The sequence below is a fragment of the Periplaneta americana genome, chromosome 17, assembly GCF_040183065.1.
Source record: "Periplaneta americana isolate PAMFEO1 chromosome 17, P.americana_PAMFEO1_priV1, whole genome shotgun sequence".
Taxonomy (NCBI): Eukaryota; Metazoa; Arthropoda; class Insecta; order Blattodea; family Blattidae; genus Periplaneta; species Periplaneta americana.
In genome coordinates this window covers 36,738,260-36,762,680 of record NC_091133.1, presented here as the reverse complement: position 1 = coordinate 36,762,680, position 24,421 = coordinate 36,738,260, and the positions used below count along the sequence as shown (strand labels likewise).

The following is a 24,421-nucleotide window of genomic DNA, read 5'->3' as shown; positions in this document are numbered from 1 at the left end:
AGCTCCACAGAATGATACTATGCGTTGTTTATGTGAACTGCGTATCGTCTGTAGCGAGCGTGCACAGGTCGAGGCGCGGATGACATCTATACTCCTCGCTGTACTCAACGGAAATATACTGCTTTGGTACAAACTTCGTATCTATGACATGAACAATCAGGTTTTTAGATATATAGTGAGACAAGAGTTGGTAAATAATTTATAGAGGCTAAGCATGATATTTCATTTGTAAGAGTAGCAGTAATTTACAGTACAAGTGACAAGCTATTTAGGAATTAACAATAGTACATTTGAATGTATAAAACAGGAAATCATAAGCTGATTAAAATTAACACTAGTAGTACGAATAGAGCCACCTGCGTAGCTCGGTCGCTTAAAGCGCTTGCCTGACGAACCGGAGTTGCGCTCGGGCGCGGGTTCGATTCCCGCTTGGGTTGATTACTTGATTGGGTTTTTTTCCCGAGGTTTATCCCAACCGTAAGGTAAATGTCAGGTAATCTATGGCGAATCCTCGACCTCATCTCGTCAAATATCATCTCGCTATCACCAATACCATCGATGCTAAATAACCTCGTAGTTGATACAACGTTGTTAAATAACTAATTAAAAAAACATAGTACGAGTAACTTTTTAAGTAAATATCAAAATCACAAACTGATTAAAATTAACAACAACAATACAAATTATTTTAAAATAAATAGCAATTCACAAGCTAAATACAATTAAGAACTGCATGAATGAATTTTTTTAATAAATATCAAATTACTAATAACATAATTATTTAAATCTTAGTGGTGTTTTATCAGTAACTTGTTGCAGAGATGGAAAAAAAAATTGTACTTGTTTTTTGAGTCGAGAGTTGGAACTTCGATACTAATATGCCTTCTGAAATTAGTTTTAAGAGATTGTATGGCGGAACATGCTGATATGAAATGACTTGTATACAGAATTCGAGGGCCAAAACATTTGTCTCACTAAATGTATTTTAAATAGAAAGTGTTTGCACTTAGTATTATTTTAACACGAACTACGTGACCTCAAGATTTAGAAAGTGTAAATTAATCCTTTACTCGAGGGATAAGCCTACTTATATACGAAAATAAGTTAAATAAGATTAGTAAATTTATAGTGTACTAAGTACAACACGAAACCTATAGACTAACAGCTGACCAAATCCAATTTTTGGAATACAATTTCATTGTCGGTTTTTAGGATTAGCCTAAAAACTTATATTCATTGCCTGTCTTATACAGTTGCCTAGGATGTAAGAGCTGAGACAAAAAATACATAAAAATAAAAAGAGAGAGAAAATCATGATTCCAAGTCCATTTGTTACCAATAGGGCCTGTAATGTTATGAAATTGAGAGGAATTTTGTTGCTATTGCCTCACTTCATCTCGCCAAGAATAGTGTAACTCTTGATTTGTTCCACATCTTAAATCTTCATTGCTGATGTAAGATCTATGGAATATAGTAAACGAAATTAAGTGGATTTTAGAGTAGTGAGCTTGGCAACACTGCCAAAGAAAAGTCTGGCGGTAACTATACGAGTACATTCAGTGAGATACAACGCATTCTAGGTAGTCTGGCTTCCCAAATCACTTTCTTGCCTGTTCATTTCAACTGTTATTTCTTAACAGCGTGTTCTAGTCATCTCTTCCTTTCCGAAACTGCTCTATCCTAACAAATTTTTCCGAATGAACTGTTCAGTTGACGTTTAGCTGGCAGTAGTGATGGCTGTTACTTAAAGTGTGTTTTTTTATTTGTTAAAATGAGTTTCCGTTTCTTATAGAAAAAGGTGGCGCTGATAAGGTGAAAAGTATAATACGTAAGAGTGTTTTATACTGTATATAATCCTTGAGGATATCAGTGACATAAAAAACATAGAAGTGCAAATAATGAAAAGAATTGCTTAATTAATTAGTATAAAAATGGACTCTCTTTCCGAGAAAGTCGTTGCTGATTATGATAATCAGAGAGCGAAACTTTTTGTCTCCTGGGACAAGTGGTTTCAGGTTAACTGTATTATAGAGTCCCTCTACTGTGTACAATAGAAGACGGCGTGGGTCGTGCCCCGTTGAACTACTATGCCTTAGTTGTTAACTATTTACTTGCTTTGTTTAAGTCTACTAGTAGTACTCTTTTAATTGGTTAATTTACGACTCTTTATCAACTGCAATTAGTAACTTACATCTTATGCTAGAGACCGCAGAATTCCGTATTAGCTTCGAAAAATTCGTGATAACATTATATTTCGCGTTTTATCGCTAATTAGTTATAATTTCGTATACATTGGAAAGATTTTTATGTGGAAAAAATAACTCTATGTTATGTATTAGGCGTAAAAATGGGCGCGCTTCCGAACAGGGGCAGTGGTATTCCCTTTAAGGTTAGAGCCCAGTTTAGGTGTGTGTGTGTATTAATCGAAAAAAATATCATGTAAATATGCGTCCTATTGTCACTATTTTCTAGCCCCTAATTTTCAATTAATACACACACACACACACACACACACACACACACACACACACACACACACACACACCTAACCTGGGCTCTAACCTTAGAGGTAATACCGCTACCCCTGTTCGGAAGCGCGCCCGTAACTCATTGTTTTAATCCTTTCTGTGAGTTCATTAACATTATCAACATTTATCTGTACAATATTTGCTGATATTTTCAATTTTCTAAATCACTAGTTTGCTGATATGCTTAAATACTTCGCATATTTCAGACTTTAAGTCAAAACTGAAATTAATTTGTCTGATTACTCCCCTACATCATTAGAAATTCCTATGTTCATTCTACACTTCATACCATTATGCGGAAAATATGTGGACTCTGCCTATCCCTCTCCACCGCTGACCATGACCACTCACGCGTAAACTCGTACCTATAGTAAATGAGCAGCAAACCTGTTTCATCGGGCAACAAGTTTCGCTACCTGGTGATAATGAAGAACTAATACAAACGTCGCGCCGCCTTGAAAAGAGTAGGTGTTTTCATTTGTGAATGATTATGGACGGATGGAAGGATTCGGCACTGGATTGTGATAGTGAACGTAATTTAAGTTACAAGTGCGCAGAACTTCATGAGCTTCTCTCACAAATTCGTACGATAAATCTATACATTTACGATTCAGCTAAACACAAACACAACGCAGTTCATACACCGATGGAAAAAATGACCTTGAAAAACACCGTTACATCAACAAATCCAGCTTCGAGTTAAAGGTAAGCCTTTTCGAATATATACGATGAACGTGTGTCACGCTTTTTATCCTAAAATTAGGGTGTACCTAGTGTAGCATGTCACCACTATTAACTTCGTCTGATTCTCAGTCGTATATGGGTGGCTTTCGCACATTGTCTTCTAAGCAACCTCAGATAAAATAATTGCACGGATTTAGGTTTGTGAATTAATTGTTTGGCCAATATTATTTCACCAATATCACGAGTAGCTGAATAGCGGTTCAAACATATCGTGCTGAAATTATGTGAAATGTCAAAAGCATTATTGGTCGTATGATTTGCCTTCATATTGCAGGACATAGATAATTATTTACTTTATCGATACCTAGTTGACGTTGCATCATTCACAGAGATCGTTGTGTTTATGACATGCCATTGTTTAATAAATAACTAATATAAGTAACATAACATGCCGCTCCTAACCTAACCTAACCTAACCTAACTTCCGGAGAGTAAGGGAGAGTAAAGGTAAGCGTTCACTACATCGTATCGCACTCATCGGACGGATCGCACGGATCGGAAAAAGACAATCTTTGCTGTAATTGTTATGTAACCGCGTTCACTACATAGTATCGCACGCATCGGCTCTCGGTAAATCCGTCCACGTTTCTCGGATGAGCAACTTTTTCGATGCGTGCGATCATGACCTTCTTGAATAAATCAATTTTAATTGCTCAGCTGTTACTATTATGTTGTGCCATGTTCAGTGTCGCGCCAAAAAGGCAGACGGAAAACTTATTTCGCTTGTAGAAAAGTTTGAAGAATTATATATTTTGAAGCATTCCCATTACAGTAATAAAGTCGTTTCTTACATATATATTATGTAACCAATATCTCTTTCGTTTCTTCCTCTTCAATTAAGAAGCAACACTCATGATTAATAGACCTAACCTCAAAACTCCTCTGTCAATATCGTACGTCATATGTTTTAAACTGCTGATAGGGTATCTTATGAGACGATGAGGTAGAGCCGTTACAGTGAAGGCACTTCATTTAAAATATCCGTTGCGTGCGATTCGTCGGAAAGGTGTGTTACGATGTAATGAACGCTTACCTTAAGAAGTAGTCTAAAGCATAGCTGGATGGAAGTGAAAAAATAGTGTATATGAACAGTATCGGTAAAGTAACGGAATTGCAACGTTATAATCCTTATGGAATTGCATGGAGTAATAGCTTGGAACTGTACTTCCATCTAGCGATCTTTACCAAAAAATTCCTTTTCGACAGTAGAGACTTGTGGTTGTTCTCTTTTTATGTTGTTATTTCATAACATGGGAATGGCCAATCTGATATCTACATGTGATCAGGGGTCTTGAGAAACATTATCATTAGTTTTGTAGAATAAATGGGAACTAATCCGGCACTTTCCTTTTTAAAATAATTATATTTCTAGTTACTTTATGATCGAGGAAATCACTAAACACCCCGATCAGATTAACCAGCCCCGGAATTTCAAGCCGAGATCTCCCGAATTCAAACCAGCTCGGTTTGTAGAATTATTAATCAAATAACTGCCCACATTTAACCATAGCTTGCGCACCCAAATAAGAAAATAAGATTTCGCTTTTGGAATTGCACATGAATATTTTCCATTAACCCGAACAGCAAGGTATGTTAACTTAATTTACAAAATTTTCGGTTGAAGTCTTGGTACGTAAATAATTTTGTACAAATTTTTATGAGGTAGCCATTCGTAAAAAACAACCTCTGATAGTCTTTTGTTAATCACAAAATATCGGAATTTGATATTACATTATAAGACTAGTTGCAAACGTTCAGCTTTATGCAAGGGATTTTCAGATGAGAACACAACCGTAGGCACTGTTCTAAGATCAATGAGTGCAATAAAACTACATTTCGACTTTCGTAACGAAGTTTAGCTTTGCTGAAAGCTCGATTCATAGATGATAGACTATACTTCTAAAACTTCAACTTTGGTAAGTCGAGATTTGATGATCTGGTTATAATGTTGGCAATCACAATCATGACCTTCTAAACGAATTAAATTAATGGATAGTTGAAATACAGTAGGCATTACCATAAACAGAGCCATCTTTTGAGTCACAAATTAACGAAACAATTGAACATCGGTTCACTTTATACGATTGTTAGCCATTTTTGCACCTTTTTTTTTTTACCAATTCCACTAGTTTTGCAGCCTTTTTTTTTACCGATTTCACCAGGTTGTCTTTTGAACATTTCTGGTCTTCTCTCCTGGCATTGGCTTAGTTGTAACCCACTTCTGAGGTTTGGACGCCTGGAAGGCGGAGTTACATTACTCCAATGATATGATAGGATGATTATGATTATGTGGTGCCAGGAGAGATCTTAAATCTAAACTCAACCTAAATTCCAGACCATGGACGAACACAGGAAAAATTCCTATTCTCTAACCGGGAATTGAACCCGGGACCTCATGAACACAGCTGCAAACTTAGGGACCTTTACTAATAGGTGTTGGTATGTGAATTGTTGCTAAACCTTTAGTAATTATTGAGACCAGATAGTCTTGCCTAGATTTGCATTTCCATACGTACCTTTAATATGTATAATTTTTGTCAAAAGAAATTTTCTAAATGGTTATGCCTTTAAAGTATTTCCATAAGCAAAAATTAACTTAAAAAAAAAAATGTTTTGGAGAAATAAATTATGCCTTTTTCTTCTTTTTTCATCTTCTATAGGCCTAAGAAAAATATTAAAGAAAACACTAGTAGAAAATTATTATTCAGATAAAACAAATTAATTTTACTTTAAATTTGTGTTAATTTTGCTTTAGGCTATAAATAGGTATAGGCTAGAATGGAAATAAAATTTGGAGCTTCCCTATTGTATAAGTTTCGCTTACAAAACACTGCGCACGTGCAGTAAATAAGAGCCCCTTGTATATATGTTACTCGTGGACAGTCGTGCGAAATAATGTCTACATACGGGTAGAGTCCCATCAAGACACGCTCCAAATTTTAATTCCGTATTTGTATATAGAGATTGTCCTAAAAGTAACTCACTTGTAGGCCAAACCGATTCAAAGGGAGCAGGAGATTGAGACTCCCACATTTAAAGGCAAACGGCATTGACAGTAGGGGTGGCAGTACTACGTGCCCGCCCCCTTTACCTCTATCAGCGTATTCCGAATCTCACCGGTCCGGTGGCATCAATGACGTCACGTTGCAACGAAAATAAGGAACAAAACTGCTGGAAGAATCGATGCTGTCATGGCGACTGTGTAAGTGGTTATCTGTGCTACGCTAGCAAAATTTTGCGAAATTTCCGTACTGCCATCTCGTTCAAATAAAAGAGATCATAAACAACTTATTTCTTGAACCGGTAGTAATAACTGGTCGGTTGACATGTTCGCTCATAAGCCATTAACATATTGTTTTTACGTTGTGCTCATTACAAACAATACAGCAGAACTAAAACAGAACACACCGCCATGACACAACAGTGCACGATGTCATTCGTCTGCTAATTCCCACCCTATACAAGAACCAATCAGATTCACTGATGGCGGCTGATGGAGCCTGCCACCACCTCTGCAAGTTGATGGCACCGGTGCGACACCGGTGGAGCATCAATGACGTCATCGGTGGAATTCGGAACACCGTGATGCCATCGGATTGCTCACCGGTGAGATTCGGAATACGCTCTATGGAAATGCTCTTTGTATTCATTCCTGTTAAATGACTGAGTAAACCCCAGGGTCACAGCGCAACCGGAAGGATGGGTCAGTCGTCGGAAAAACTCATTGTGTACTAACGTCACATTATACAACGCGCTTCACATGAGAAAGGAAAGGATTCCGAGGGAAGAGAGGATGCTTTCTTTCACAGTGACTGAGCTAGCAGAGGTGGCCTGCCAACATCTCAGCAAGGCAATGTTGAATGGTTTCAGTTAATTTTTATTACTTCTTGTCCTTTCTGTTTTCCTTCTTTTTTTCAGATTATATTTATTCTGTAAATGGCTTTAGTGATCTCGCAGTTTCAAGAGCGACTTTATAACTAGCAAGAAGCTGTTTTTGCTTGATACTTTATTACTGCAGAACTCCTCTTTATTCAAATTTACATCTTTCAAATACTATAGCTGAATGGTACATTTCTAGATGGCTGTGCAATTTATATATTCCTTTATTATGTTATTGCTACGCACGAACATCTGTGCACTAGTACAAGAATTTGTTTGTATAAACGGAAACATAAATTCTGTGAATTAGATTACTTAATGCGTTTAAATTTAACTACATTTATCGGGAGAGACGAGTAAAATTGATGTTTTATTAATATTTAAGAATATTAATCATGGCTATTTTGAGCACGATATTTCTGATACTTCTAAGTATCTAAAGTTACAGGCATTGCTTATTCCAGGAGATGTTACCTTACTTGTGATCTGATAATGTGATGCGTACTACAGTGCGATCGGAAAGTCCCTCCGCAGCTCCATTGGTTCTAGTAACCCTGTAGAAAGTTGGCACTCCCCCATTCATTCCAGTCTGACAACCTCACATCCCCAGTCCATCATATGCTTAGCGGACTTGCTGCCACTTGAATTCTCTACTTAGTGAATTCCCGGCTACACAAGCACTGCGGAGAGACTTCTCGATCGCACTGTATAATGATGTTTTATGTTCGTAAGGTGAACTGCAATTTAGAATCTTAAAAGAGAGAAGACATTTCACATTTCCGTGTTCTGTGCTAACAAAGTATTATTCTTCCCAATCCTCTATAAAAGGTGATTTGGGCGGTATTTTTTTCATACTACTCGTATGTTTCGACAACATGTTCCTGAGCAAAATTCAGTGTGCCATTTATGAATAAATGTTTATTAACGCTATGAGTAAGGAGTCAGATTGGGGTATGAACATTGTTCGGACTGCTCTGCTTAAGTTAGTTCCTATTTCAAAGGCTGTATTATAAAACGCAAAATGCTGACGCGACGTCTGGATTAGATCAATAGGGAAAATTCGTAATCCCATTGGGAATCGGTCCTGTGACCTTCCTGTTTTGTAGCATTACGTCTTAAACGTGACAATATCGCGTGCCCCAATAGGTACTGTACAGTAGTGGCAAAAAAACCGGACAGACCCTTGTAGCTGATACAAAAGAATCCTGTGCTGTGTATTGTGTCAAACTGTGGTAATTTCAATATGGATAGTGAAGCCAGAGGCATGTACTGTTATTTACTGTAAAATACGCAGTTATCTTTGTCGAATAGAGGTAGAAATTTAATATTGATGTCAGATGAAAATAAAATCTCAAAGTTTTTTCGTCTGTAAGTTTGAGGCACTGAAGGAAACAAAAGACGGTAAGAATCGAACAAATGCAATAAATTTCATTGTTACAATTAATTATACAAGATGGATGTGCTTTGTGACTAGCAAAATTTGAATCTGTGACTCTGAAATCAGCTACAAGGATCGGTCCGGTTTTTCTTTTTTTGTCACTAGTATACATATTGAATATGAAAAAAACCTATACAGTAATTATGAAGAAATAGCTGTACAACAGAGGGTTAAACTGAGATAGCAAAACTGTCCAGACACATTTTTTTTTCTTGCCCGGCCATCAGTAGCGCTAAACTTTTCAATGAAATTTTCTGATTAAATGCTGCTGGGAAACCACACAGAACAACAAAATAACCTGGTGACGATACGATATTATGTGTGAATTTTTGTCAGAACAACCAATATTTTGCTTATAGGCCTATTTGTTTTGATTAAATTTTTACTTATTATTTTACTTAAATAACATAAACACACAAAAATAATAACATTAATCTTTAATAATCTTCATAATTTAATCAACAAACCACCAATTTCGCGCTACAATATTCAACTTCAGAGCCAGGCCACCAGGAGCGCATCAATTATTCTCTGCTTCCCTGTCGTAACATGTGCCGTGCACTTCTATTGTGTTCTGTGCCGTACAGAGATGATAAACGCCGTGTCGAAAACCCCTTTTTCGGCATACCTGTCTGGCTTTCCAAGGGCCGAATCAGAGATGAATTCATGCACTTAGGGGCATAATGGCCCATTCTGTGCCCTATATGTGATTATTGTTCCAATCGAATCTGATGCTGAGTGGTGGGCTACCGTGCTTCGGTCTCGACAGAGCCAGCTCCCATTCCCTGGCGAGACCAAAGAAACCCCAGAGTCTGACTTCAGAGCCTTTATAACCTACATCAGCATCGGAAACCTTCATCACAGCCTATACCGGTAGTTACTCCGTATTTCAGGTGATAGGCGAAATAGAGGAGGATATGAAGTGTGTTAGTGCAATGAAATAGGGAAACAGGGATAGTCCAAGAATAAACCTCTGTAACATCTAACATATTTGTTCACCATAAATTCCATTACGATCAGATTGAGAATCTAACTAGCACGCCTGGATGAAAGAATAGCGTGCTGTCTTTGTGCTAGACGCGACTTTTCTCGGTACGAAGAACACTAAAACTTGTACTTGCATGAGTATTTATAAACACATTTCTGTAACGTCACAGTAGTTAAAGCTATTATTATTATTATTATTATTATTATTATTATTATTATTATTATTATTATTATTATCATCATTATTATTTTTTTTCTTTATATGCCTACTTCCAAAATGGGAAAGTAAAAACAGTGAACGTATATAATGATATTTCGTAATCATTTATATTTATAAACTGTAGCCACAACGGTGGTCTAGTGACTATAGCGTTGGACTTATAGTAATATAGACCCGGGTTGAATCCCTGATGTACCTCCAATTTGTAACTTGTATTGAACAAATCCGTGATCCAGGTAACACGGAAGTTTTCTCTGGGAGCTCCGTTTTCTCTGTGGTATTCCAATAAATTATCACCTCATCTCATCGTTTGTGTAATATAGACCACTCTGCTATAGTGCACCATGGGCAACGACTCTATCGGTAAGTTGGTCTACACAACTGATTTCATATGAGTGAATGAAGAACAGTTAACTACCCGCCATTAGTAAAAAAAAAAATTATAAATTGCTTTATGTTATCTGTGAGATAACGCATAACTTTATCTGAAATGTAAGTTGAACGTCACTAATGATAATATGGCATATGCCTGTACAATAGCGAATATTTATTGATGGCTCAAAATTTGATTCCTTTATTATTTCTAGATGATTAATTACCTGCTGTTACCAGATTTTTTTTCATGTATAGTTAAAATTCCTCTTACGTCTTCAAAAATGTTTCATTTTTCATTCTAGCTACTTCAATAAATTGCAACCCGCACGAAATACTTTTCTATCTGTGAATGACAATAATTATGACAAATTGAAATCTGGCTTAACTATAATTGATTCTGATCACGAAAAATATATTAAATATATCCCACCATTTACTATACTTCTATTTCTCATAAAGTATTTTCTCCAATAAATGATTAGCACAAAAGAAGTTTCATTTAATATTTTCTCGGTGTAATTTTCTTCAATAAATACAAATTTCCGACATCCGTTCAGTCATATTAAATTAGATAATATAACGATTGCTGAAGATTAAAGACTTCTTCAGCTGACAGAAATAATTTTTGAAAGTACATACCTTCAATATAATCTCCGATTCTTCGAAGTGAAATTCTATGTGGACTTCAGATTCTGAAATGAAAGCGATAAACATGATAAAAGTTAAGTAAACTGGCAACTTCACTACCACAAAAATTTTCTTTGCGATATTATTAATTTAAAGGCAATTGAGCTAATTTTTAAGACTGACATACCGGTAATTAGTGTTTGAGGATATGATGCTAGGGACTGGATTAATCTTGCTCCGATGGCGGGCTTATGTGAGGGCAGAAATGAACCTCAGCGTTCTCTAAAAGCCATTTGTAAGTAAGTGAAACGTACTTCGTATCATTTTATTTCAAATGACTGATTTTATCTGTTTACAGTGTTTTATGTAAGAATAAAAAGTTACACTAATGTTTACTACCTCTGATTGAGGTTCTGGCTGATATGTACAGATCCAGAAACAAAATTTGAGACACCTGAATTTTGTTTCTGGTCTGTATATTAAACAGTACATCTCACTTGACGATATGTGTCAAAGGATGTTAAAGTTACGTTTTTTTTATTTAACGACGCTCGCAACTGCCGAGGTTATATCAGCGTCACCGGTGTGCCGGAATTTTGTCCGGCAAGAGTTCTTTTTCATGCCAGTAAATCTACTGACATAAGCACACTTAAATGCCATCGACCTCGCCTGGGATCGAACCCGCAACTTCAGGGATGGAAGGCCAGCGCTATACCAACTGCGCCAACCAGGCCAATTTGTGTCAAAGGAAGAACAACTCTTTGTATACATCTGAAGTATGATTAGTGTAATATGTTAATAGTCAGCGACGTATGCAATGAAAGAGGAAAGGAACAGACCACCCTATCTCATTATCTGCGGGCTTAGTTGCCTCATGAGTGATGTCTTATTGGTGTCAGGAGTTTCGGGCTGTTGACTAAACAACAATAATAAAACTATTCTTCTCTTTCAAATTGTTTATACTAGAATAGAAATTCAAACACGAAGTACACAGTCAAGTTGGAAAAGTGAAACCTACGTATATATAAAACACACAATCTTTTCCGTCAATTTCCTATTTAGAGGTCAGAAAGCGTGATTTGTGCCCGCATCATTAAGCAAGAAACCATTAGATTTTAACCATACAGCTATTTTCGATGAAACATCATTCGTAAGAGCATGAAATTCATTAACAGCATAGCTAGAACGTAAAAATGTAGTACGGCATTAATAAAATCGGAAGGTCATTAATTACTATTAAGAATAGCAGTGGACCTATAATAATTTAACACTGTGAAATGCCACAATGAGTGCAGGCGAGACATGACCACTTGTCACCTATTGCAACTAATGGCCTTCTGCCATAAATATAAGTTCTAAAAATATTAAGTATATCCCACAGAATTCCATAGAATTCTAATTTAGATAAAATTAAGTGTTATCAACGCAAACAAAAGCTTTAGTGAGAATGGAAAATGTAGGTATTGAATCTTGTGAAATGTTAAAAAAATTTTCAAATAATTATTTGACTATTATTGCCGTACTAATACTAGCCCTGTACGAAGATGTGCATGAAAAAAAGGTCAATCTGCAAAAAGAGAGAGAGAGTTAGGAAAATGTTGATACATCATCATTACTATTACACATTATTATTATTATTATTATTATTATTATTATTATTATTATTATTATTTATTTATTTATTTATTTATTTATTTATACAATCATTTACTCGAGTGGCTATAATGACCTAACACTACGACCTTGTAAATACTTTGTGCTCACCCCCAGCTAGACACATTCCCCACCCCACCCCACCCACCAGCTGACTACGCTAAGATTCGCTGAGTAACAAGGTTTGTCCCACTCGCGTCGCCAGCGGTCAATCGGGAATGCCTTGAAATACTGATGGGAGTTCTTTCGGATTGATGTTGGTGCATAACATTGCGAAACGTGAGAACCCCGAGAAAAGACCCAACTGCTACCTTGTGGACCACAAGTGTTATGATCAGTTTTCAATAAAAAAAAAAATCTGAAAGCTGACAGGGACTGCAACCTGAACCGGCTGATATATAGACCTCTAAGACATGGGAAGATTTGGTTATAATATATCGTAATACTTTATAGATTTTAATGACTTCTTATCGGTTCACAATTGATAGTCTGTAAATTATAGAGAGAGAGAGAGAAATGTATTGTATTTACTCGCTTATTTATTAAGTCGTTGCTATTTTGTAACTGAACAGCAGAGGAGAGAATACAAAATGTATTTTATTTGCCCTACATTTTCGCATTAGTTCCAGTTTACTCCTTTTCATTTTGGCTCAATTATAGGTGGTTCATTTGTACGCTTTTATTCATGTGTGTGAGAAACATGTGTCGTATTTTCTCGCTTATTTATTAAGTCGTTACTATTTTGTAACTGAACTGCTGAAGAGAGAATACAAAATACATTTTTCTTTGCCCTACATTTTCGTATTAGTTCCAGTTTACTTCTTTTCAGTTTGGCTCGATTATAGGTGATTCATTTGTACGCTTTTATTCATGTGTGTGAGAAACATGTGTCGTATTTTCTCGCTTATTTATTAAGTCGTTACTATTTTGTAACTGAACTGCTGAAGAGAGAATACAAAATACATTTTTCTTTGCCCTACATTTTCGCATTAGTTCCAGTTTGCTCCTTTTCATTTTGGCTCGATTATAGGTGGTTCATTTGTCCGCATTTATTCTTGTGTGTGAGAAAAAGGTGTCGTGTTTACTAGAAGTCGTTGCTGTTTTGTAACTGAACTGCAGAAGAGAGAATACAAAATTTATTTTTCTTTGCCCTACATTTTCGCATTAGTTTCAGTTTACTCCTTTTTTTGGCTCGATTATAAAAGGTTCATTTGTACGCTTTTTTTCATGCCACAATCTCTTTCCTTCAGCCCCTGATTTCGGCAATTTTCTAGCAAAAAGCTCCTCAACAATGCAATTTCACCAATTTGTTTCGACTGTAGAACGTCACAACACTACACAGAAGATGTAGCAGCCCCACTATAACTAATTTAATAATAATAATAGTTTTATTTTCCCTGGCAGAGTTAAGGCCATCAGGCCTTCTCTTCCACTCAACCAGGATCAAATCACATACAGAAAAATACAAACCGGTATACAAATATTAATTTAAAAAAATAATAAACATAATAAAGTAAAAAAGAGAGATTGAATACATATACACAATCAGTATTAACTTTAAAATAATAATAATAAAAATATATATAAATAATAAAAAAGAGATTGAATAAATAATCACAAACAGGAAAATACATTCTAATATACAAGTATTAATTTAAAAAAAATAATACATATGAATATAATCTCACAACTAAAGGAATAGTACAATTAGTATGATCAGCACAGCAGTGTTTCATTGAGACAATGACAATTACCTAGATATTAGTGTTAATGGAAAAATGAAGTAATGACTGTGTAAAATAATAATAATAATAATAATAATAATAATAATAATAATAATAATAATAATAATAATAATAATAATAATAGTAATAATAGTAATGATAATAATAAATAAAATTTATACAAAAAAAACTAATTCTGTGCATTTAAAATATTTCTAAACAACCTAATTTTAAACAACTGAAGACTGAGACTACCCCTGATTTCCAGCGGCGTTAATATGTGAAAATTGGTGGAAAACTGCATTATTTACGCGATAACAATACATAAGAACGCACACAATTTCGTAGCCACAACTCGCAAACTCTCGTACCATGCCTAAAGAAGTTTCACTTAAAAAATCTGGGCGATGTGCTCTTCTTACCAAGAACATTAGATATACGCCACTGGCAAAGATCATAATTCTGAAACTTTGACACCTTAGGCGCACATGAAGCTGAAAGAAATGAGGGGTGAGTGCAAGGCAGGCAGGCTAATCAGGAGATATCGCTCACTGCTGCTTTTGTATACGAGGGTCGTAAGAACAGGGGGCGGGGTTGCATCCTCTTCTACACGTGCGAGCAAGTTAGTTTTTTGGTGCCGTCATTTCTCGCATCGGTAGAATACAAGAACGACGAGGTCTGGCGCCGATAAAGGGGAAGCCGGCGCCCCGACGATAGGCATCCAAACTTCAGGGTCGTATAGAAATAAAAATCAAGTCGACGGAGAGAAGTTATAGGATCATTAATACAGACATGTTCTCCACTTTTGTACTTTTTACAACTCTGAGAGACGTCTTTAAGTGTTCCTGCATCTGAGAGGTTTTCGTTGTGGAGGGGTGATTTGTCTTGGAATACAAGGTCTCTAACCAAGTTTTCAAGCTCAAGGTTGAAGCATATCTACAAAAGAAAGATACAAGCAAAAAATGTGGAATAGGAGAGCTGGAGAAAGATAGGGCAAGTTTTATGGCCCTAGGCGGAAGAGTGGCTTCGTAATACGGCTTTAATGCAGATACGCGCAGTACCGCTTCTGCAAATGCGTTTGAACAAGCAATAGAGATCTGCAAAACGATTAGCATCGCGCCACTAAATTTTCCTTCTTTTTTCATATTACTTGGGTTAAGAGTTTGTTTTATTAATGACATTAATGCAACAGTTTAGTTTAGTTAATACTGTCTGCACTTTAATAAATTTTCCCAACGAAGAAGTAGAGATGTTTTTCATTTTCAAATAAACTAAATGTCGCATTTAATTATATCCAAGATACACAATCACATACGAACACAAACAGCATATCACTTCACATAATCACGCACACATAATCCGTTATACTATCTGGATGGTTGGATACACCTGCGGTGGCTGAGTGGTCAGACCTCCGGTCTGTCACGCAGGCGGCCCGGATTCGAGTCCCGGTCAGGCCCGGAATTTTTCATTGAAAAATCCATAATATCTCTTGTGACGGACAAGGTCTCAGTTGGGTTTTTCTCGGGGTTCTCCCGTTTTCCCGTTTTTTAAAACATATACATCATTCCGTCAACATTTCTCCATTTCGTCATCATTCCATAGCATTCCCCAATCGCCGGCTGGCGACGCACAGAGGGGGCTGGTCTAAGAACGAAGGGGGTTGCCTAATAGAAACCTAGATAGGCAGCGAATCATAATGTAGTCAATATGTTCGGGAATGCGCCTACCTTGAGGGTTAGCGCAATATATCGCAATATGGGCCATAATGCCCCTTCCCGTAAATTGCATTCCATTTCATGGGTTGATGGAGAATTATAATTAAGAATAGAGTTAAACCCGCGTGCACTTAAACTAATCGTATGAGTACATTGCAGTAAGTGTAGGCTTGAATTTGGGCATTGGTCAGAAAGGACCAGTAAATATTACCTAGGCTCCTCTCATTTATAGTGACGCCTCTTTTACAAGCCGTGAATCTACGAGAAATACATCTTAGCGATTCTTTACTTTCCGACAGAAGTTACATTAAGTATCCCTGTCCACCGCTGTTGAGTAACGATTAGCCTAACTGGCAGTGAAAGAGACCCGGGTTCATATCCTAGTCGAGACAACTTACTTGATTGAAATTTTTCCGGGGCTTTCCCTCAACCCATTAAGAGCAAATGCTGGGTAAACTTTCGGATCTGGACCCTGGACACATCTTGCTAGCATTATCACCTTCACCTCGGATACAAGATAGCCAGAGCAGTTGATAAAGCGTTATAAAATAACCAACTAAAAAAATAGAATCTCTTAAAATCCATTGTAGGCTCGATTTGAACTCGCGATTCTCGGATCCAATTGAAAGTACAGGCAGTTCCTATGCAGACCGATCCCACTCCAACCTCTAACAAAATCTGTTGGCGAACGGCGAGTGGTCGTACGACGGCGTATGGATAATTCCGTGCACGCTGCCTTACGCAGACGGGACCCACGTTCCTCACTACTGTCATTAAGCCGACGGAACATTACTACCTGGGACCGGTCTGCATAGGAATTTTCTGCATAATGAGCATTAGACCTTTAATAACGACAGTTTGTTATATAAAGAATATATTTTTTATTATGTCGCTTATTTTATTACCGTAGTTGCAATGCTAATTTTTGTCCGAAAGGTTATTATTCTCAAAAAGGATCATGTCATGTTCATAGCATGACCTTCCATGAGCCAATATTTAAGATCTTTTAGATATTACAATACATGGTTGGACTCCCACGATAATAAGTCAACACGATGCCGGTTTTCCGTATAACAAAGAAGCTTTGCACAACATTATATTGAATACTAGTACTTACTTGAAAGCTTACACACAAGTAATATTTAAAGGAAAAATGACCTAAGTATATGTATCTTACTACACAATATTAGAAGACACATAAAGATTGCTTTAAAGATAAAGTAAGATATAACGTGTTACTGGTATTTTTGCAACCTTTCTTCTTGTCACTAGCGATGTCACACATTGTGCGCTATAGTGGAACCCGTAAGACATAATTTAACTAGAATAGTATCGATTACGAACACTTTGTTGTAATATTGTTGAACACAGCTGAGAATTTTCCACTTCTCTGTATCTATAGATATCCCATAGTACACAAGGTAACAATCAGAATATTCATATACATGGTGTTTCAAAAATACGGGGCATAATTTCAGGTATGTATTTCCCACATGTAGACTATCAAAATAGTTCATTACAACATGTGTCCGGAAATGCTTCATTTCCGAGTTATGGCCTTCACAACATTGAAATTCACCGGAACGTTTTTCTTTCCGCAGGTCGTTGTCATTACAGAAGATGTTCAAAATGTCCACCTCCTGCTTGAATACAGACCTCACATCGATGTCTCATTGACCTGCGAACACGATCCTAAACTCCAGGAGTATTGTGTATGTCCTCAGAACATGCCACAATTCGATTCCGAAGGGATTCCAAATCAGGCACCGGAGACGAATAAACCAATGATTTTAAATGGCCCCACAAGTAGAAATCGAGAGGGTTCAGATCAGGTGAGCGTGGAGGCCAAGCAATTGGGCCACCTCTACCTATCAATCGATCAGGAAATATTCGATCCAAGTAGCGGCGAGCCGTACGACTGAAGTGTGCAGGAGCGCCATAATGCAAGAAGTGAATGTGTTGACGATTGATCAGTGGAGTGTCTTCTCAAACATGAGGTATGGTGTTTTCCAGGAAGTTTGTGTACGCCTGCCCCGTAAGTCTGTTTGATTTGAATACATGTCGCACAGTCCAACGCCTACACAACACTGAATGTAACCTTCGCCTCGGAATGAACTGTCAGAGTGCCCTCTTAATGTCTCCTTTGACGGCAACGACTTGCGGAAAGAAAAACGTTCCAATGAATTTCAATGTTGTGAAGGCCATAACTCGGAAATAAAGCATTTCCGGACACATGTTGTAATGACCTATTTTGATTGTCTACATGTGGGAAATACATACATGAAATTATGCCCCGTATTTTTTAAACATCTTGTATATTCAACAGGCCGTGTTGATGAGTAAAGTGACGTATAATGGCGAGTCATATCTAGCATATGTTATTTGAAAGTACAAATATAAGCTACTCAAATGTACCGGTACTCATTTTTTTTAACTTGTCTGTGCCTTACAATTTTATTTCATACATTCAATTTGGCTATCATCTGATTGAAGTTCTGGCTGATATGTATATCTAGTATCCGGCAGTAGATCTCACTTGACGATATGTGTCAGAAGAAGCAGCAATAATTATTTGCATGCATCTGAAGCCTGACTAATGTAATATATAGCTAGTCGGCGATGTATGTAATGGAGAGGGAAAGGAACTGACCACCCTACCTCATTATCTCCTGGCCTAGTTGCCTCAAAAGTGGCACCTTCTTGGTATCGGACCTGTCTTCAGACAGTTGACTAAACAACAACAACAACAACAACAACAACAACAAATTTGTCTTTCCTGTGCCTCTCCATTAAAGATTTTAAGAGAGACTTTCACCTGGTGATTTTGTAAGTTACCCTTGTTAGTTAACACAGAACATAACATTGATTAACAGAAAGACAGTCACTTCCTAAGTGACGTTGAAGAAACGAATGTTCGTAACGTTAAACCCGCTAGTCTCAACCTTTTCCTGCACTACGGTCGGACAAACATTATTATTAGTTATCCCTGAAGCTACCGCATTTATCCCTCCCAAGAAAAACTAGATTGGAACAACCTGATGGACATCCTAAAGAAAATAACTGTGGATTGGAAAGACAGGAGGCTGTTCAGTAACCTATAATATATATGAAACAGCGAGTCAAAGTCAGGATAGGAGGAGAAATGTCAGAAGGAAGTGAAATAGGGAGAGGAGTACGAGAAGAATGCGCTTTATCATCTATCCTGTTCAACATCTACTTGGAGGATTTGGTGAAGAACTGTTTTCAGAACATGGGAGGGGTAAAAGTAGGAGGAAGAAGAATAAACTGTATAAGATTTGGTGATGATATGGCGTTGTTAGCAGAAGAGGAGACGATACTAAGGGATATTCTACTGGAGCTAAATGACAGCTGTGAGCAGTATGGGATGAAGATAAATGCAAACAAGACGAAGACCATGGTTGTCGCAAGAAAAACAAAGAAGGTAAACTTGCGAATTCTAAATGAGACATTAGAGCAAGTGAACAGTTTCATATACTTGGGGTGTACTGTAAGCAGTAACATGAGCTGCAGCAAGGAAGTCAAAAGGAGGATAGCAATGGCAAAGGAAGCTTTTAATAGAAAAAGGAGCGTCTTCTGCGGACCTCTGGAAAAAGAATTAAGGAAGAGCTTAGTGAAGTGCTTTGTATAGAATGTGACATTGTATGGGGCAGAAACATGGACATTACGATGAAATGAATAGAAACGAATAGAAGCATTTGAAATGTGGATATGGAGAAGAATGGAATGTGTGAAGTGGACAGACAGAATAAGAAATTAAGTTGTGTTGGAAAGAGTTGGTGAAGAAAGAATGATACTGAAACTGATCAGAAAGAGTAAAAGGAATTGGTTGGGTCACTGGCTGAGAAGAAACTGCCTACTGAAGGATGCACTGGAAGGAATGGCGAATGGAAGAAGAGTTCGGCGCAGAAGAAGGTATCAGATGCTAGACGACATTAAGGTATATGGATCATATGGGGAGACTAAGAGGAAGGCAGAAAATAGGAAAGATTGGAGAAATATTATACAAATTTCATGTAAGAGACTGAACTGTGATATTTGATATTATTTGATATTAAGTTGTTACAAAATGCGTAAAACTTACCTATCGTGAGCAGTTGTGTCATATTCGTGACAGCAATTTATTTTACATTATTATCATTTCATTTTTATTCTGTCATTGAATCACACATACTTAAACACAGCTCTCTCATATATCAAAATACTAAGAAATAAGATCTATAGTTTGTAATATGCGAGATGTGTATTGAATCGATGTATGACTGGATGCGATTCTAATTAAAAATGTTTATATAGTAATTTCTTTACTGAGAGTAAAAATGAAGAAGTGTAAAAATGTCATGTAAGATTGTCATGTACCTATATTAGTTTGTAATGTTAAACTTTGACTGGTCCATTATTGGCACTACGAGCTACTTTAACTGTTTCGTAGTATAGAAACCTAAAATAACGGTACCACTTGAAATAACCCAAATATTTTCTTAATATTGTTATCATTTATGTCCATACCTGCAACCTAATTATGTTCAATTATACACTTCCAATTCTATCAATCAAATACCTGGTTGTTTTTGTTTTGTTTACGACTTTGCCTTGTTATTCGAGATATTTCTATTGGAGATTTATACCTTGGAATTTTTATTGTTAAACCGATATAAATTAAAGATTTTTTACTACTTTTACCCTGTTATAAATTCTAATTTAATGCTGCACCGCTCCAAATATTTTTCTCACAATCTTACGTTCTAGAACGCAACATTTATTTCCATTAAATCTGGATAATATTAAAGTATCACAAAAGGTTGATACATTCATCTTGTGAGATGTAAATAATGTCATCATGCGACATGCTTAGATATAGCTCTCGCTGCTGTGACGTGACAAAGTACCTATCATTTTACGAGTTCGTACGTAATCAGGGACACAGAATTCTGATGTTCTGTGGATTTGAATACTCTATTAATATTACATAAGAATTTTATTTTATGTGGTTTTTAGCCGTACATTAAAATATTTCATATCCAGTTTCGTTCCTTCCAGTTGTTTATATTCCCACACAGAATATCCTACTGTGTGAGCGTCATATATCATCCTGTTCTTTGTCACAGCGTATTACCTCATGTTTCACTTCCGTCTGCAACAAGACAGGAATTTCTAACGCTGTGTAAATATCTGTTGTAATACATTGTCAAGACAAACATGTACGTACTTCTCAGGTTGTGGAACTAATTCCTGTTATGTAATTATAATAGCTATGTTTATTTTAGTGAAATAATCAGTTCATTTCTTCCTAAAAAATTGCAACAGCTCTCTCTTTAAAAAGAACTGAGGAATCATTATCTTTCACTGAACTTTTTGTCGGCAGCTGTAAGTTTCCGTTCTCTTGATGTGGTCGTGTGGTCGTGAAATATTCATTGGTAATCACCTATTTTATCTAATAATTGAAAATATTACATTTATTGCGATCATGATGTTTAAACTGATAGTATGGTCCACATCTCGGCACTTAATGATGGGTAGACCGCAGAAATTGTATTTCTGACATTTCTAATCGCCTATTCCTTATAAATGTACATAAATATATGCCAACTCATCCTTCCCCATACTCGTATGATTAATTATGATTAAAAGCACTTAAAAATCATCATGCTTTTGTTGTTAAATCATTAAAAGTAATCAAACGTATCTGGTGTTTTAGATACTAGCAGGCAATTCGAGAAATTTGTGGAATGGCCGTAGAGAATTAGAAACTAAATACTCATTCTTTCGTGTTTTCTGCCCAAGGGCAGGTCTTTCGTTGCAAACCCAGCATTCTCCAATCTTTCCTATTTCTGTCTTCCTCTTTATCTCCGTATATGATGATACGTTAATGTCGTCTATCATCTGACATCTTCCTTTCCCACGAACTCTTCTCCCATTCACCATTCCTTCCAGTGCATCCTTCAGTAGGCAGTTTCTTCTCAGCCACTGACCCAACCAATTCCTTTCTTCTTCCTGATCAGTTTCAGTATCATTTTTTCATCATATTCTTATAAGTAGAGTACTTGTATACAAGTGTAGTATTTACGAAGGTGGTTCATAAGCTTTTACGCCATCATTGGTGGCAGTGGATTTAATAACCAACAGTATTTTCAGTCTCTTTCTTATTGTTGACAGAAATTTTCATTTTGATAGATCTTGTGTTATTTTACGATATTGTGTCCCTAAAAGACTATCGGAAAAGGGTGTAGTGTTGTTTTCAGATTCCTCCGTGAAACAAAACAATGACCAAAAACCTTCTCTTATCTTACCCCAAATATGTTTTGAGCGCAGAAGTGATCAGGGAAATTTGTTTTAAGTTTATTGGGACCCAGAAGGAATTATTGTGGTTGATTTCTTGGAGAATGTTGTCTCACGACTGTGAGAAGACCTAAATCTTCAATGACGAGGGAAGGTGAGAAAAGGAGTCTTTCTTCAGCAGAGCGAACTCTATTGAAGTGACAATGCAAGACTGTGGATTTTAACTGTTTCATATGTACCAGATTTGGCTGCATCAGACTTTTTTCTGTTTAAAACTCAAGTAGGATTTGGAGAAATTCGAGAGCGATATTGATGTGATGGACTCAGTAAATGGTTGGTTTCAATATAAAATATCTGAGTATTAGCCTATTTGAAAGAAATAAAAAGGTAACAGGAGATTTATGAAATCCGTTGAAATGCTTGTAACGTCTTTATTCTTGTTACGTAAGTTTTAGGTTATTTAAGGATTATATAAATATTACCACAGGCAGGATGAGTACACCCTGTCCACTAAGTTGATAATAGAGTGAGATGAACCGGGTGGAAAACCTCAATGGCAATTAATGACAAAATAAATAAAGAAGAGAAATAGGATGAGAAACTAAAAAAAATACGCAATTTCGCATCTTTACAAGGGAATTTGGGGCTGAGAGAAAGTGTCTACCTGAGCTGGAAGTCTGTTGACCACTTATCTCGCTTCGATTTTCGTCGTTCCGTTAAAGAAACATAAGAGAATTTTGAGGCACAAGCGTGTAAAATCACGAGGCAAGAATTTTAGTTGTAATGAGAAATTACCCTCATCTTGAAAGTAAAAGCCATTAAATTCTATGGTCTTGAGCCACCTTTCAACGAGACGAAGCCTATATAACTTATATGCTTAATGGCCTAATAAATTGAATTGAATTGATTATGCGTGCATGTAGGCTATCTAGGCTGTATAATCAACATACAGGCCTACTACACGATTTAAACCATTTGGCCTGTTCCGCCTTCTTATGTTTAAATTTATTTAAAAACGGTCAATTCACCATCGTTTAGGACGTCCAATATCTCGACTTCACATTGATTTATAGCCATAGGGGTAATTTATGATATGGATATTATGAATGCCTATATTTTTATATCAATGGGTTATCGGTCGAGCACACAACACTATCAGGAGGACCAGGGTTTAATGCCCGGGTTTCCTTCCCTTAAACTGGATGTCTTCACTGAAGTTTCAGAGTTCTAATATAGGCTATATGTGTATTGTGTATATACATATATATATATATATATATATATATATATACGTATATGATTTAAAATCATAACATTATTTGGGAATAAATTTATCAAAGCTGGTGCAAATTAATTTTGGTGTCCTAGAACAGACTATGTCGCCCTTATTACTTCATATTTATATTGACAATGTGTTATGATAGTGGATATTTCAGCTAAATACAGTACATACAAGATTTTAATGCGAAGTATTTTACAAGGACTATTTTTATATACTGATGATCTAGTTGTAATTTCTAATAATGAAAATAATGTACAAAAGACAATGCACATCATAAACGAAATATTTAAAATATTAAATGAGAATATCAACTGAAATATGACAAAGAAAGCACGAGATCCAAAATCACAATAGAAAACAATATCACATAGCCAGTTAACGAATTCAAATTTTCAAGAACTAAACTTTTATATAGGAAGAAAGGAGAGAAAAATTCAATCATATGAATTATTTTACTAGAATATGTGTTAACAATTTGTGGAAACAAATAGTTTTAAAGTTTTATAAATCTATGTTAGAACCATCTTTACGGTAGTGAAATGTTGATTATTATTGATCCAATAATATTAATAGAAACAAATGCAATTAAATTCCCTACAAGTGTTAGACGATATTAAAATAGACTGTGAAAAGAATATCGAAATAAAAAAATTTAAAATATGCCATATAAGTAAGACAATAAAGAATTACGGATGAAAACAGACATATCACATAACTGGGATGAACAGTGCTATTTTGAAAATGCAATGAAACTGGCAGAAAACACAGGAATACAAATTATGACGATGACGGTGACAGGTTTTATGAAGTGTCTTCTTATACAGATTGGGTAATAGGATGACAAAGTCTTTTTAAGATAGTTACAATTATATTTAAGTTTCTTACACACTGACATGAACAGTACGACCTAAATGTTGTAACATCATGAATTACAAAAATGAACAGACTC

The 24,421-nt window shown here is 36.2% G+C and overlaps 1 protein-coding gene across 1 annotated transcript in view; it reads right to left on the bottom strand.

Moving 5' to 3' along the window:
* LOC138692589 (adenosine receptor A2b-like) overlaps positions 1-24,421 on the bottom strand; it is a 649,225-nt gene that overhangs the window by 354,648 nt on the left and 270,156 nt on the right. The window contains exon 2 of the mRNA XM_069815587.1: positions 10,811-10,863. The gene's annotated coding sequence lies outside the window, so the exon portion shown is untranslated. The remainder of the gene's footprint in view (positions 1-10,810; positions 10,864-24,421) is intronic.